This window comes from Eumetopias jubatus, unplaced genomic scaffold, assembly GCF_037043125.1.
Source record: "Eumetopias jubatus isolate StellerSeaLion01/CBP00866 unplaced genomic scaffold, mEumJub1_p1.0 scaffold_26, whole genome shotgun sequence".
NCBI lineage: Eukaryota > Metazoa > Chordata > Mammalia > Carnivora > Otariidae > Eumetopias > Eumetopias jubatus.
The window spans coordinates 207,426-220,035 of NW_028274832.1; the positions used below are offsets into that span (position 1 = coordinate 207,426).

Genomic DNA, 12,610 nt, shown 5'->3' on the forward strand with positions numbered 1-12,610 from the left:
GGAAGTTAGTTCTTTTAAGAAAAAAATTAAAAATTCAAAACAACATTAATTTGTTCTCCTATTACTTAAAGCCTTGCACATTCACTCTATGAAATTTGGAAAATACAGAAAAGGACAAAGTCTACAAGAAAAATAGTTCCTTGTAATCATAGTCTTTTTAGTTGGCCTTGTAGGGCTTGGTGTTACACGAACATGATAACACCCCTACTCTCTGGGAGAAGGGGCTATGACCAAGCTCCACCTGTAGCTCAGCCTCTGACAGGCATTAGCACGTCAGGTCCTTGGGGGACTCATACTTCTCCCACTTGCCTACTGCTTGGGTAAGAGCATTCCCTGCTAGATCTTGGGAGTTTTCTCATTGCCCCTAACCCAACCTTGTGGGCCCTTATTTGTTCTTCTCTAGAAAGCCATGTTAGCTGCCTACCCTTGTCACCCAAAGCTGCAAGAATTGTGGAGGGTCTGAGATTTTACTCTACTTGCAAGCTGACAGTCTGCTAGATTCCTGCATGGTAGTTGTAGACATGAGACTCCTGGATCAGAGACAAAGGACTTCATTACTCAGAACAGGCAAGCCATGAGTTTCCTGTTCTCCAGGACAACACCCCCACCCCCCAGCTTCATGGGGGCAGTGTGGCTCAGGTGGAGGCTGTTCCTACAGTGGGCTCAAGTCATAGCTGAGGAATCTCAGGGGAACCCACAAATGGGCTTCAAGCAAACTTGTCTGTGCTTTGCTCTGTATGAAACAGACCTGCTTCAGAGAGACAGCGTCTCTATTTTCCAAGGCTGTTTGCTATCCAGACATCCTTAATAAGATAGTCCAGGGGCTCCTGGGTGGCTCAGCTGGTTAAGCATCCAATTTGATTTCGGCTCAGGTCATGATCTCAGGGTCATGGGATTGAGCCACTTGTTGGGCTCCACTTTCAGTGGTTTGTCAGCTTGGGATTCTCTTTCCCTCACCCTCTCCCCCTCCCCCCTGCATGCATGCATGCTCTCTCTCCAAAATAAATAAATCTTAAAAAAAAAAGTCCAGAACAAGGTCTATCCCTGCCTCTGAGATGCACAGAAATGAGAGAGGCCCATGGAGCATTAGCTCCCGAAGCAGAATAACATATTTGAAGAAAAATACATTTAATTGCCAACAGATATTTCTTACCAAAATAACAGAGGAAGTGTGTAAATCTTATGGTAGATTGATTCCCCAACACCTAATATCATCGTAATGGTTATATACTTATTACGTTATTACAATTGTTTAATAATTATGTTATTAAAACACTTTTTGGGGACAGTGGGTCTCAGATGGTTCCAAGGATCACTACTGTTTTGTATCAAACATGGTTGCAGTGTTTAGCTCATATGTCATAACACTTAAGACACATGTGTTAGGTGTTTTGGGAGCCCTTAGTATTCCTAAGTTCTGGTTGGAGGCAGGCAGGATTTGGGCTCCAGTCAGAGATAGGAGGAGACAAGCTGAAAGGGTGTTACACATTCTCATCAAAGCACCTGTTCTTTTTATCTGTTACAAGCTTTCCACGTAATATTTGATGTGTAATAAGAAGATTCTTGCTTACAAAAAAAGACTATTGCTCAGAAAGAGAGAAGGAAGGAAAAAGAAATTACCATGAAAAGGTGGCTGTCTGGGCCACCTGGCTGGCTCACTTGGTAGAGCCTGTGACTCTTCATCTCAGGGTTGTGAGTTCAAGCCCCACACTGGGCGTGGAGCCTACTTAAAAAAGAAAAAAGGGGGGTGGTGGTCATGTTTTGGTATCCTAAGTGGTTTGAAAGTTGTGAAGTGCGGGTTTGGAGAGTTCTTTAGGAAAGCTGGAGTGTGTTTTTTAGTAGTATGTTTGGGGACTGTTCATATTTCATCTTACTTGAGTCATAACTACTGTTAGATCTGATGCGTTAAATAAAATACAAGCGTCATTTACTCTGGTCCACCGACCTCCCTACTGGAAACACTTAAGGTGTGCTGACTCCACACCTGGGGACATCTTTTAACCGGCCGAGGGCAGTCCTGTGTAAGACTGGGCTATAAGAGCAGGCCCCTCCAACTCTTTTATCGAGAGACATGGATTTACTTCTAATTGTGTTTGTTGTATTCCATGTACATTATAGTATAAAACAACAATGTGAATCTTTGAATTTAGGTATGGATTCAATCATTTGGTGACTTTTCAGGAATATAAGAAAGTTGTTTTTATTCGTTTGTTTGTTTGGCTTGTCCATTAGGTTTCAAGTTTAGGAGCCTGGCCTCTGGTTTGGCCCTGAGGTCAGAATTTGTTTTATATTTAAAACAAAATTGTGCAGAAAGATGGTTTATTATATTCCAGGCACATGAAGTAATGGCGGTTTTATCTAATGTGAAGAAAGAAGTGTAGTACATAATCGATAACCGTGCACTGCACCTGGCCTTGGTTTCTGCTGCGGGCTTTGCTCAGGGAGTCCCTGGGCTGCTGGCGGGAGCAGGGGGGACACGGGCTTCGGGAGCTGGAGGTGATCGCTGGCAGAAGTCGGGGAGGGGGCACTGGCCGCTGCAGGGCGGGGGGAGAGGGGAGGGGGGCGCTGGCGGGAGCGGGGGAGGGGGCGCTGGCCGCTGCAGGGCGTGGGGGAAGGGGGTGGGGACACTGGCGGCTGCACCCGCGGCTGCGGGAGCGGTGCAGGTGGCTGGCGCCCGGGGACTGGGGGCTGTGTGTGCTCGCGGGGTCCGTCGCTCCCATGGCTGCTTGGCCCCGGACCGTGGTCGTCCTCGAGGCTCTTGCTTAGAGCCACAGACAAAAATTCATCAATCTGTGTTTTAAAACCCGTTTTTGTTTTTTCTTTTAAGATTTTATTTATCTGAGAGAGAGAGAGGCGGTGACAGAGATAGCAAGAGAGAGTACAAGCGGGAGGGAGAGGGAGAAGCAGGTCCCCACTGAGCAGGGAGCCCCGCGTGGGGCTGGATCCATGACCTGAGCGGCAGGCAGGCACTTGACGGGCTGAGCCTCCCAGGCGCCCCTTAAAACAGTGCTCTGAAAAATGTTTTCGTGACGAATTTTTTTGGTTTTTTAATGCTTGATGGTATTCTACATAATTTGGTAAAACAAAGGTAGTCTAAACATGACACTGTAAAGCTAGTGTTTTCTGTCTTCCTTATAAATAGAAATTTCTTCCCTTTCCAAAGAATTTTTGTGCTTTCTTACAGATAGAAGCCTAATTAATCATGAGATGAAATGAAATACAGTTAGATCTCCATTATCTTTTTCAGGGAATCCGAGCCCGAATTTTAGAAACTCTGGTCATGCTTGTCCTGCTTGCGCTCCTCATCCTGGGGATGGTGTGGGTGGCCTCCGCGCTCGTTGACAAGGACGCCGCGAGCATGGAGTCTTTGTACGGTCAGTCGGCTTCTCTCCGGGACCTTGAACCGGCCTATGACTACACATTCGCTGTCGTGAACGTTGTAGTGATTCTTTGTGTGGTCAGCCCTTGTTGTTAATTTACAGAGTTAACAAGTCTTTAGACAGGTTTAAGAACATAAATGAGTGTTCCTGTGTTTGCTGTATTCAGAACGAGCAAGCAGCTTTTTAAGATTTTTCTTTGTTTCTTAGTTGGTTTCTGTTCTTAAAATTCCATGGAGACTTTTTTTCTCCCTCCAAACAGGTTTTGCAAAAGGGGTATTTCCTTTTCTGTTTTAGATCTTTTTATTGTACAATTTAGAAATTATATGGTTTAGTAGACTCAAATAGACAATTATGATGTTTATCAAACATTATAGTCAACCTATATCTTAATGTACAATATTTTGGATTTACTAAAATATATTTGTGTTTCTTTACAGATCTCTGGGAGTTCTACCTACCCTATTTATATTCCTGTATATCTCGGACGGGATGTTTGTTACTTCTCTGTATTTTTCTGGCTTAATGTTGATGGGAAAATGGAGTTCTTTGTTCTAGAAAATTATACTAAGGTTTCCTGATGAAATTACTTAACAGCTTGGAGATGTTTTTAAAATTGGCCCTTAACTTTTTTTATGTTAAGATAAATTTTGATAAACTGAAGCCATGAAATAATACTCATGTGTTGTTCTTTAAGGAAGCCTCTCTTGTGGAGAGACACACACACAGGCCCACACTCACTGAAGCATTAGATTCTACTTTTGAGTGGTAACATAGACCCTGTGTGGTGAATTTGTGGTTTAATTTAGTTAAAATGTACTCAGTTTTACCTGAGGCATTACAGCATATCTCAGGGATATTATAAGCAGATAAATGTAGTTAAAAGGAGTTAAGATAATAGTTGTTTGGTTCTCAACTCCATCAGTACTTGAAATTTTAATCTGTTCTTTAGTTTTTTTTTTTTAATTTTTTAAGTGAAAATACTATTATTCAACTGCTAGAGTCTTGCACGTGCTAAGCCTTCTTCAGTCTTTGGGTATCTTTCATCTTTCACCTGTCATCCTCTCTAGCTTCTTTATTGATGAAGGCTCCTCTGATAAAACACTGAGAGAATCTAAATTTGAGGCAAGACTTTTCTTACAACGATCGTCTTGGAGTCTGTTCTGTATTTTGCACTAGCCATTTATCAGCCTCCTCTCTGTGACCTCTCCTGCAGTGTGTACCCCTGTTGGCCTTTCCCGCATGTTCACAGTGATGGGTCAGTTGCTGGTGAAGCCAACAGTAAGTGTGTCATCTTGTTTGTTAAATGTGTTTACATTTGAACATCTTTTAGGTTGTGAATTAGCAATCAGAAACATTAGTGTATTTCTGTGGGCTTGTGACCTCCTTGTTATTGTTGCTTTTATTTTAATCTTTTTCATCTTTGGAAACAAATTTGTTTTTGCTTTTAAAATACTAACTATAGACACTCAGGTAGAAATTCTTCTAGCAAATTTTAAGACCAAATTTACAAATACTTACAGATATTTTAGGTGTCTGTTGTATCAGTAGTAACTCTGTTATGTTTCAAAATTTACCACATATATTCCTTGATTTACAGAGCAGTTATGTCTCTGAGAAGTTGTCTGCATGTTACATTTTGATTATACTTTTCACTTGAATCTCAGAGTTGCCATATATTCATTTTTGATTTTCAGTTGGTAGTAATTCTTAGCTGCATTTAAGGAACTTGCCATTTACATTCTTTTCATGGGTCCTCACTGCCTACAGACTCAGGTCTGAATGACTCACAGCCTCTTCCCTCGTCCGCTGACCTCCAGCCTGTGCTCCTGCCCCCGCGGCTCGGACTGCACGGTCGCTGCTAATGGGCTGTGCTCCCAACGGGCCGCGTGCTTTCACTTAGCAGGCGTGTCCGGGGCTTTCTCCTGTCAGTGCCCCCTGCCTGCTCCAGCCGCCCGACCGCCTCCTCAAGGCCGGGCTCTGATGTTGCTGCACCCACTGCCTACTCTTGAACCTTGCCTCACCTCTTCTTTAAGTTGAGATAATCAAGCTCCTTTCTCTGCACTTTTCATATTCCCCTTTGTTAGTACCTATTAAATTATTTTGGTTATATGTTTGTCTTTCCTACTGAGGTGATTAATCAGAAAAAATTTGAGAAAATATTGTAGTAGGCATTCCTTTAGTAATGCTTGCTTAATTTTGAAAGATTTAAAAAAATAAGTGACAAATAATTTTTTCCTGTCTTAAAAAAATAAAATTGGATTATTTAACTTGCTACATAAATGTATACACACTCAAAACATGCTATCAAATCTTGAAATTCACTTCCCTCTTGAAGAGGTTTCATGACACTGCATTCTTAATTTTTTCCTGATTCTCTGGCAGAGCTTTTCTTTTTGTTTTTTGGTCTCCTTTTCCGTTTTTATTTCCTAGCCCCCTAAGATAGGCAGATGTTCCAAGTTCTGTCCTTGGTCTAAAGTTGCTCTGCTCTGTTCTCCTTACCACCTCTGCCACTTTCATGACACTTCTAAATGTGTAGCTCTAGGGAGCAAAAGGCACCGAAAACAAACTACACCACATTGTAAATGCTATACCCGAATACTCAACGGAGCTGAAAGCTCAGCTTATAGAAAACCAAACTACTTACTTAGTGCCCTTCCCAAAGCTGATTTTTGTCCTAAACTTGTCTCTTTATTAACATTATTCTCGAAACTTTAATTATCTTCACCTCTTTTCTTGTTCCTAACATCCAATATTAATGATACTCAATTCAGTGTAGGCTCTATGTTTGTGATAAGTACTATATTTTACACACATTTCATTTAATTGTGTTAACAAACCCATAAGTTAGGTGGTGGTCTTATTTTATGGCTGAATTAACTGTAGTTCAGGGAGATTAAGTCACTTGTATGAGATTACAGATCAGTCATGATGGGGTGGGATTTGAACCCAGAGACTGGTTACAGACCCTGGGCTCTGGACCACTGTTTTGTTCTGCCATAAGCTCCAGAATACTCGAACCGCTTTATTGCTGAGTGTGCTTCATACCTCTTCATCTCTGTGTTTTGCTTACAGTGTTTTCTGATCCAAATGCCTTTCCCCTTTTTAGTAAGCTAAGCTATCAGCTAAGAGGCTACTATTATCAAAAACACTCGCCAAAACTTTTTTCTTCCCACCTAGAATTTGGGGGTGTTTCTTCCTCTGAACTTTTGTAACATTTTATTTTTGCTTCAGTTATGACAGTTATTTTCACCCTATAATTATTTTTTTGAGTTCATTCTGTTTTTCCTGGACACTAGAACGTAAGCTGTTTGAGGTCAGGGACTGTGTTTGACTCATATTTAGGTCCCCATCAGCTCAGAGTGTTTAAGAGTATAGGCTTTAAAAGGAAGATAACTTTTCTTTGCCAAACCCTTGTTTCTTGGCATATTATAAGATGGGGGTGATAACAGTCTGTTTTACATTGGATTGTTGTAGCATCAAGGGGATGAGGCACACAAGCATTTAACACAAATATCGGTGTGCCATTCATTGTCACTCACTCACATGAAGACAGACCCATGGTGGTAAGTCACTGATGGATAGTTTGCATCGTAAGAGGAAATCTTTTTGTATGGGCTAGACCTTAAGAAAAGTAAAAACTGGATTGTGATCCAAATGGTAGAAATGGTGAGAATATTGATGGGAAAGAAGCTTGATATCATGACCCACAAAGATAGGGCCCCTGCCTACTGTAGGCTCAGAGCCTGTCTTGGATTAATTTAGCCCAGTCCGCTGCCTGTACCGGTGCTGTCCATCTGCCCAGTCTTTCCCATTTAGGACTCAAGGGTCATCTCCTGGGGGAGGCCCTCAGTGGTGGCCTGCTGAAGTGGGTCACCCCACCCTTTTCTCCTAGGTCGGTCAGCTTTTCTACTTATTTATTTGTGTGTTGGTATTTATTCTTATTTTACTATTTTATTTTGCTGTGAGTGTTCAACCTGTTGATAATAAGGGATTATCAATATTTGTTGAAATACTGGGAATTATTGGATTGCTCTAAATAAATTTTATAGAAATTAGGCAGATTTGATACCTGATAGGAGTTACATGCTTTGAGACTGCTTTTTATGAATGTACCTCATCAGGGAGCTGAAAGGATATACATATATAGGGTTTCTACCCTTTTGCTTTGTCCATCAACTTCTCACAATTGATTGTTTTGTTGGGAATAAGTAGTTTGGGTTTGAATGACATTAAATATATCAGCTCTGGGCTTCTTTCAGATTTTCCCCAGAGCTAGGAAGATATTTAGGATCATTTCAAGAAGGATACCTATGTTAACAAAGCTAGAATTAAACATATTTTAGCCTTTATCAGTTGTGAAGATAGTGCAGATCATATCCTATGTAATTGGTGATTGATTAGTGGTTCTTGTTTTTTACTAGTGTTGTATGGTATGGTAGTGGGTGGGGTATATACAAGCATAATATTTCTCTCGGGTTCTGTCTACAGAATGATTTTGATAATACCAGTATTATCGGGTCGGAGCTGGACGGGCTCTAGTATGTGGGGGCACTGGCTCAGGCTCTCGAGCTCCTTCCACGGCTGGCTCGAGTCAGCACTGGGGCAGGTTCCAGTGCGTCAGATGGTTCTAGATCTTAGCTGCCACCAGGGCAGGCCCAGCTCCATGCCTCCTGCAAGGTCTGGTGCTAGAGATGCTCTAGCTCTGTATCGCCCCCTTGCGGACTGTAGGTGAGATGCTGACCTACGGGTTGGGCTGGGAGCTCCGAGGGCAGGGAGGGTGTCTGGGGGTCCCCTCTGAATTCCAGCAAACAGACACAGGTGGGGATGCTGCACGAGTGGATGAAAGAGTGAACACAAGTCTGTGGCCCAGATCTCTCTTCTGTAAGCAACATCCCCCACATCAAGGGGCTGCTGGGGGATCCCTGTGATTCACTACAATGTGAACTGATACCACTACCAGGCACTGTTCTGGGGTTGGGGACCCAGCGGTGAGGAAGCACGGTCCCTGCTCACGTGGGGCTGGCCGGAGCAGAGGTCAAACGACGACTTCACGTCCCTGGCGAGAGTCTCTGATCAGGTGGGATCAGGTGCCGGGAGCAGCGGTTCAGGCCCTTCCCCCTTTCGGGCAGCTCAGGACCGACCTGTATGAGGCACGAGGTGAAGGGCATGCAGGATCCTTGGGCTGAATCCCCCCGTAGCCATTACCCCCAGGTAGCCGGTCCCGTCACCGCCCCGAGTTTTGTCATCCATGAAATGGGCAGGGGAGGAAAGCCGTTCGTGGGTTCAAGAGCCTTGTCCAAGTGCGGAACCGGATCTAGATCATCTCTGGAGGGGGATTCAGCTCTAGTACCTGCCCCAGAGCTCGAGGCAGGTCCAACAGCGATGCGAGCCGCAGCTCCCGAGACTGGGGCAGCTGCAGCTTCAGCTCTCGCGCCAGCTCTGGGATCAGAGCCCGGTGTGGAGCCTGAGCAGCTCCGACACCAGCTACGGAACTGGCCAGCCAAGGGCCAGCACCTTCATCATCACACCCTCGCCATCGTGCGCGAGGTCAGGAGAGGGGCTGGGGCCCGAGAGAGTCCCTCCTGGGCAGGTCACCCCGTGTGCTTTGGTCACTCCATTCAGAGCTCCCCCTCCCCACCCCTCCCACAGGTCACAGCCCCGGGCGTCCCCACCCCTGCTTCCCAAACAAGGCTCAAGGTGGACAAGCAGACCATGGATGTTGGAATTCGAGACTTGTACCTTAAACACTGTATACGTGTTGACCCACAAACTCCCCTTTATGGATTCTGTTGCAAATAGGGGATTATGGACACGGGTCTTCCCTCCACAAGCTGGGATTGAGCTGCCCACAGTAGGTGATGGGTGCACCTGCAGGCTGGGATGGGTGCTGCGCACTGTCCTCCCAGACAGGGGTGCCGTCACCCTTTCCTCCAGGGGACCTCCGCTTCCTCACGTTCTCCCCAGGGCTGCTGGTCCCCAGACCAGACACCTGCCGGTCTGAGGGTGACCAGCGCTGCCTCCATAGAGTTTTTTTTTTTGCCAGAGTCCTTCCCTGGTAGCTCCGCTTCTCTGACTCCCCCCGTGCCTGTCCCCACTTGGACTTGCATGCATGTGGTCTCTCCCTGTGGAACCCAGTGACTTGGAGCGTGGTTTGGACCAGAGTCCGCTGAAACCTTTCTCTGACCTGGGGTTGTGAGCAATGCATTGCCCTTTGGGGTGTGTCTTCCAGCTTTCTGCATTTCCCTGGTTTCTGTGTGGGCCACAGGAGGAACCAGCCCTGTCCTGTCTGGGGTCAGGCTGAGGTGTCCCAGCAGGAACAAGGGTCTCGGCCCCAAGATTGTGCCCATAATTCCTAAAGTGGCCTCTCTGATTACGTCTGATCTGTAACCCCCAGGCATTTCAATATCGAATAAGGGAAATTCTGTGTCCAATAAATACAGAAGGAAACGAGTTCCCTTTGAAAATAGGGGGGCAGACGCAAAAGCCCCTGTTACGTGATTCCACGTACAGGAAACACCCAGGAAAGGAACAGAGAGAGAAAGCATCTTAGGGGTTGCCAGGGGCTGGGCTCGGGGAGAAATGGGCAGGGAGGCCTTCTGGTTCAGGGTGTCCTTTGCGGAAGCAGATATTGTGCAGCAATGTTCTGGGGTGCGGTGGCACAGCATTGAGAATATAATTAATGCTGCAGACTTGTCCAACAGAAAACAATTAATTTTATTTAAAATAAATAATAAACAGCGTAGAGGATAAGGAAAGATAATATAACAGTTAATATGTACCAGAGAGAAAGAACACAGTGGGAGGGGATGAAACAATCTGGCGGGGCATCAGGGTCGGGTGATGGAAATAAGGGGAATTGTACAAGGGGCTCTCCCCACGAGGATGTGGGCTCTGGCTGTGGTTCTGGGAGCCCTGCAGGAACAGGAGGATGGGCAGGGCCAGATGCAAGAGCAGGGACAGGGGCCGGATGCACAGTAGGAGCTGGGTCATGGGCAAGTACAGGAGCACAGGCAGGGCCAAGGGAAGGGCCCGCGGCCCTGGAAAGCAGGGGAAGGGGCATCGGCTCTGGCAGGGGCAGGGGCAGGAACAGGGACCCAGGCAGGGGAAGGGGCATCGGCTCTGGCAGGGGCAGGGGCAGGAGCAGGGACCCAGGCAGGGGAAAGGGCATTGGCTCTGGCAGGGGCACGGACAGGGACACAGGTAGAGGAACGGACAGGTGCAGGGGCAGGAGGTGGGTCATGGGCAGGAATGGGTGCACATGCAGGGGCAGGGAAACGGGTAGGGAAAGGGGAAGGAGCTGGGTCAGAGGCAAGCACCGGAGCAGAGGGAGGGGCAGGGCAATGGACAGTTGCAGGGGCAGAAGCCGGGACAGGGGCAAGAACAGGAATACAGGCAGGGGCAGGGGAAGGGGCAGGATCCAGGCCAGGGGCTGGGTCAGGATCCGGAGCAGGGGCAAGAACAGGTGCACAGGCAGGTGCTGGGGAAGTGGCAGCTGCAGGGGCACGGGCAGGGGCAGGGACATGAGTGGGAGCAAGATTTGGGTCAGAGGCGAAAACAGGGACACAGGCATGGGCAGGGGAAGGGGCAGGACTTGGGTCAGGGGCCAGAACAGGAGCACAAGCAGGGGAAGGGGAAGGGGCAGGTGCAAGGGGAGGGACAGGGTCTGCAGCAATGGCACATAGAGGAACCAAGGCAGTATCTGGGTCAGGGGCAGGGACAGGGGCACTGGCAGGGGTAGGGATGGGTCAGGATCCAGGGCAGGAGCGGGGTCTGGGGAAGGAGCAGGGCCACAGTTCAGGGCAGGCACAGGGGCCCTGGCTCCGGCAGGAACAGTGGCAGGAACAGGGGCAGGCTCTCCGGGCACAGGTTGTCGAGCAGGCCCTTCCGGGTCGGTGTCAGGCTCTCCGTGGGCAGGTGCCGGGTCAACTGCCGGCTCCTGGGCTCCTGCTGAAGTCTCTGCAGGCACCACCCCTCCCTGTAGAGCTGCTGAGGGAGTTGGAGCCGGCTCTAGCTCCTTAGGTCGTGGAACATCTGTGAGAGGAGAAAAGCTCACCCCCGTGCCTGCTCTCCGTGGGTATTTGCAAGACAGAGCCCAGCCCAGAGCCTCCCAGAGAAGCCGCAGCCAGGAAGGAGCCCTCCCCGGGACGTCTCCCCGACTGCAGTCCACCCGCTGGGTGCTCTGCACACAGTCTTTGCTCCTGGCCCCACACCAGCCTCTCAGGGCTCCTCCCTGTGGGGCCGGCCCCGACCCGTCCCCACACACCCACAGGCACCCCGCCCCAGGCTTCTCAGCCTCGAGCTCGGTCTCCGTGGGCTCCATTCCTGGAGCACAATCCACTCAATGACCACCAGGGACAGTGGTCTGGGTGGTGTCGGAGGCCTTCCCCCGCAATCCCCAGCACCTGCTCCTGGGGACCCCTGTGGGGTCACGCCCCAGGTCGCGGAAACGTCACGGCTGTCCGCCAGCCTCCTCCCGATTTCATCCGTGGTCTGCAAAGACAGGGACGGGTAGCCGGCCCAGAGGCATCACAGCCCTGCCCAGCCAGCCTCCCTGTCCCCCTGCCCTGTCCCCCTCCTGCTCCCAGATCAGACACATCTCTGCGTGCCCAGCCCTGCACGCGGTACAGTGACCCCCGCTCCAGGGCAATTGGGATAAACCCAGGGCAGAAGCTCGCATCCGCACACACCCCGTCCCACCCAGCCACCCTTGACCTTGAACAAGACCTGCCCACTGGGTATCTGACCCCTCATCAGCCTGCTCTTGAATGGGGTTGGCCCACCCTACATGACCCCTCTTCACACACACACACACACACACACACACACACACACACACACACACACACACACACACACACACACACACACACACACACACACACACACACGGGTGGGGACCTGGGGCTGCACAGGTGGATTAGACCCTGTGGGGCTGGGTGGCCGGCTCTGGGACTCCTGGTGTCACCTTGTGGTCTTTCCGACCAAACGGCCAGAGGCGGTGGGGAGCCCTGAAAGGACATCTTGAGACAGCATTTGCTGGGCGCGCTTTCTTCCGTCGGCAACCTCCGGATCTGGGAACACAGCACGTGAACATCTTGGTTTCACTATCTGCAATGTAATGAGCTGGGCCGGGGGCTGTCTCTGGAATGTGGGTTCCTGGTTACCTGGGTTCCAAATTCTGATGGGCTCTGTTGTCAGGGAAGTGAGGTCACCATGGCCGGGGTCCCCTC

The 12,610-nt window shown here is 48.6% G+C and overlaps 1 protein-coding gene across 1 annotated transcript in view; it reads right to left on the reverse strand.

The window, feature by feature from the left end:
* LOC148162029 (putative phospholipid-transporting ATPase IIB) overlaps positions 1-12,610 on the reverse strand; it is a 240,837-nt gene that overhangs the window by 127,281 nt on the left and 100,946 nt on the right. The window lies entirely within an intron of this gene.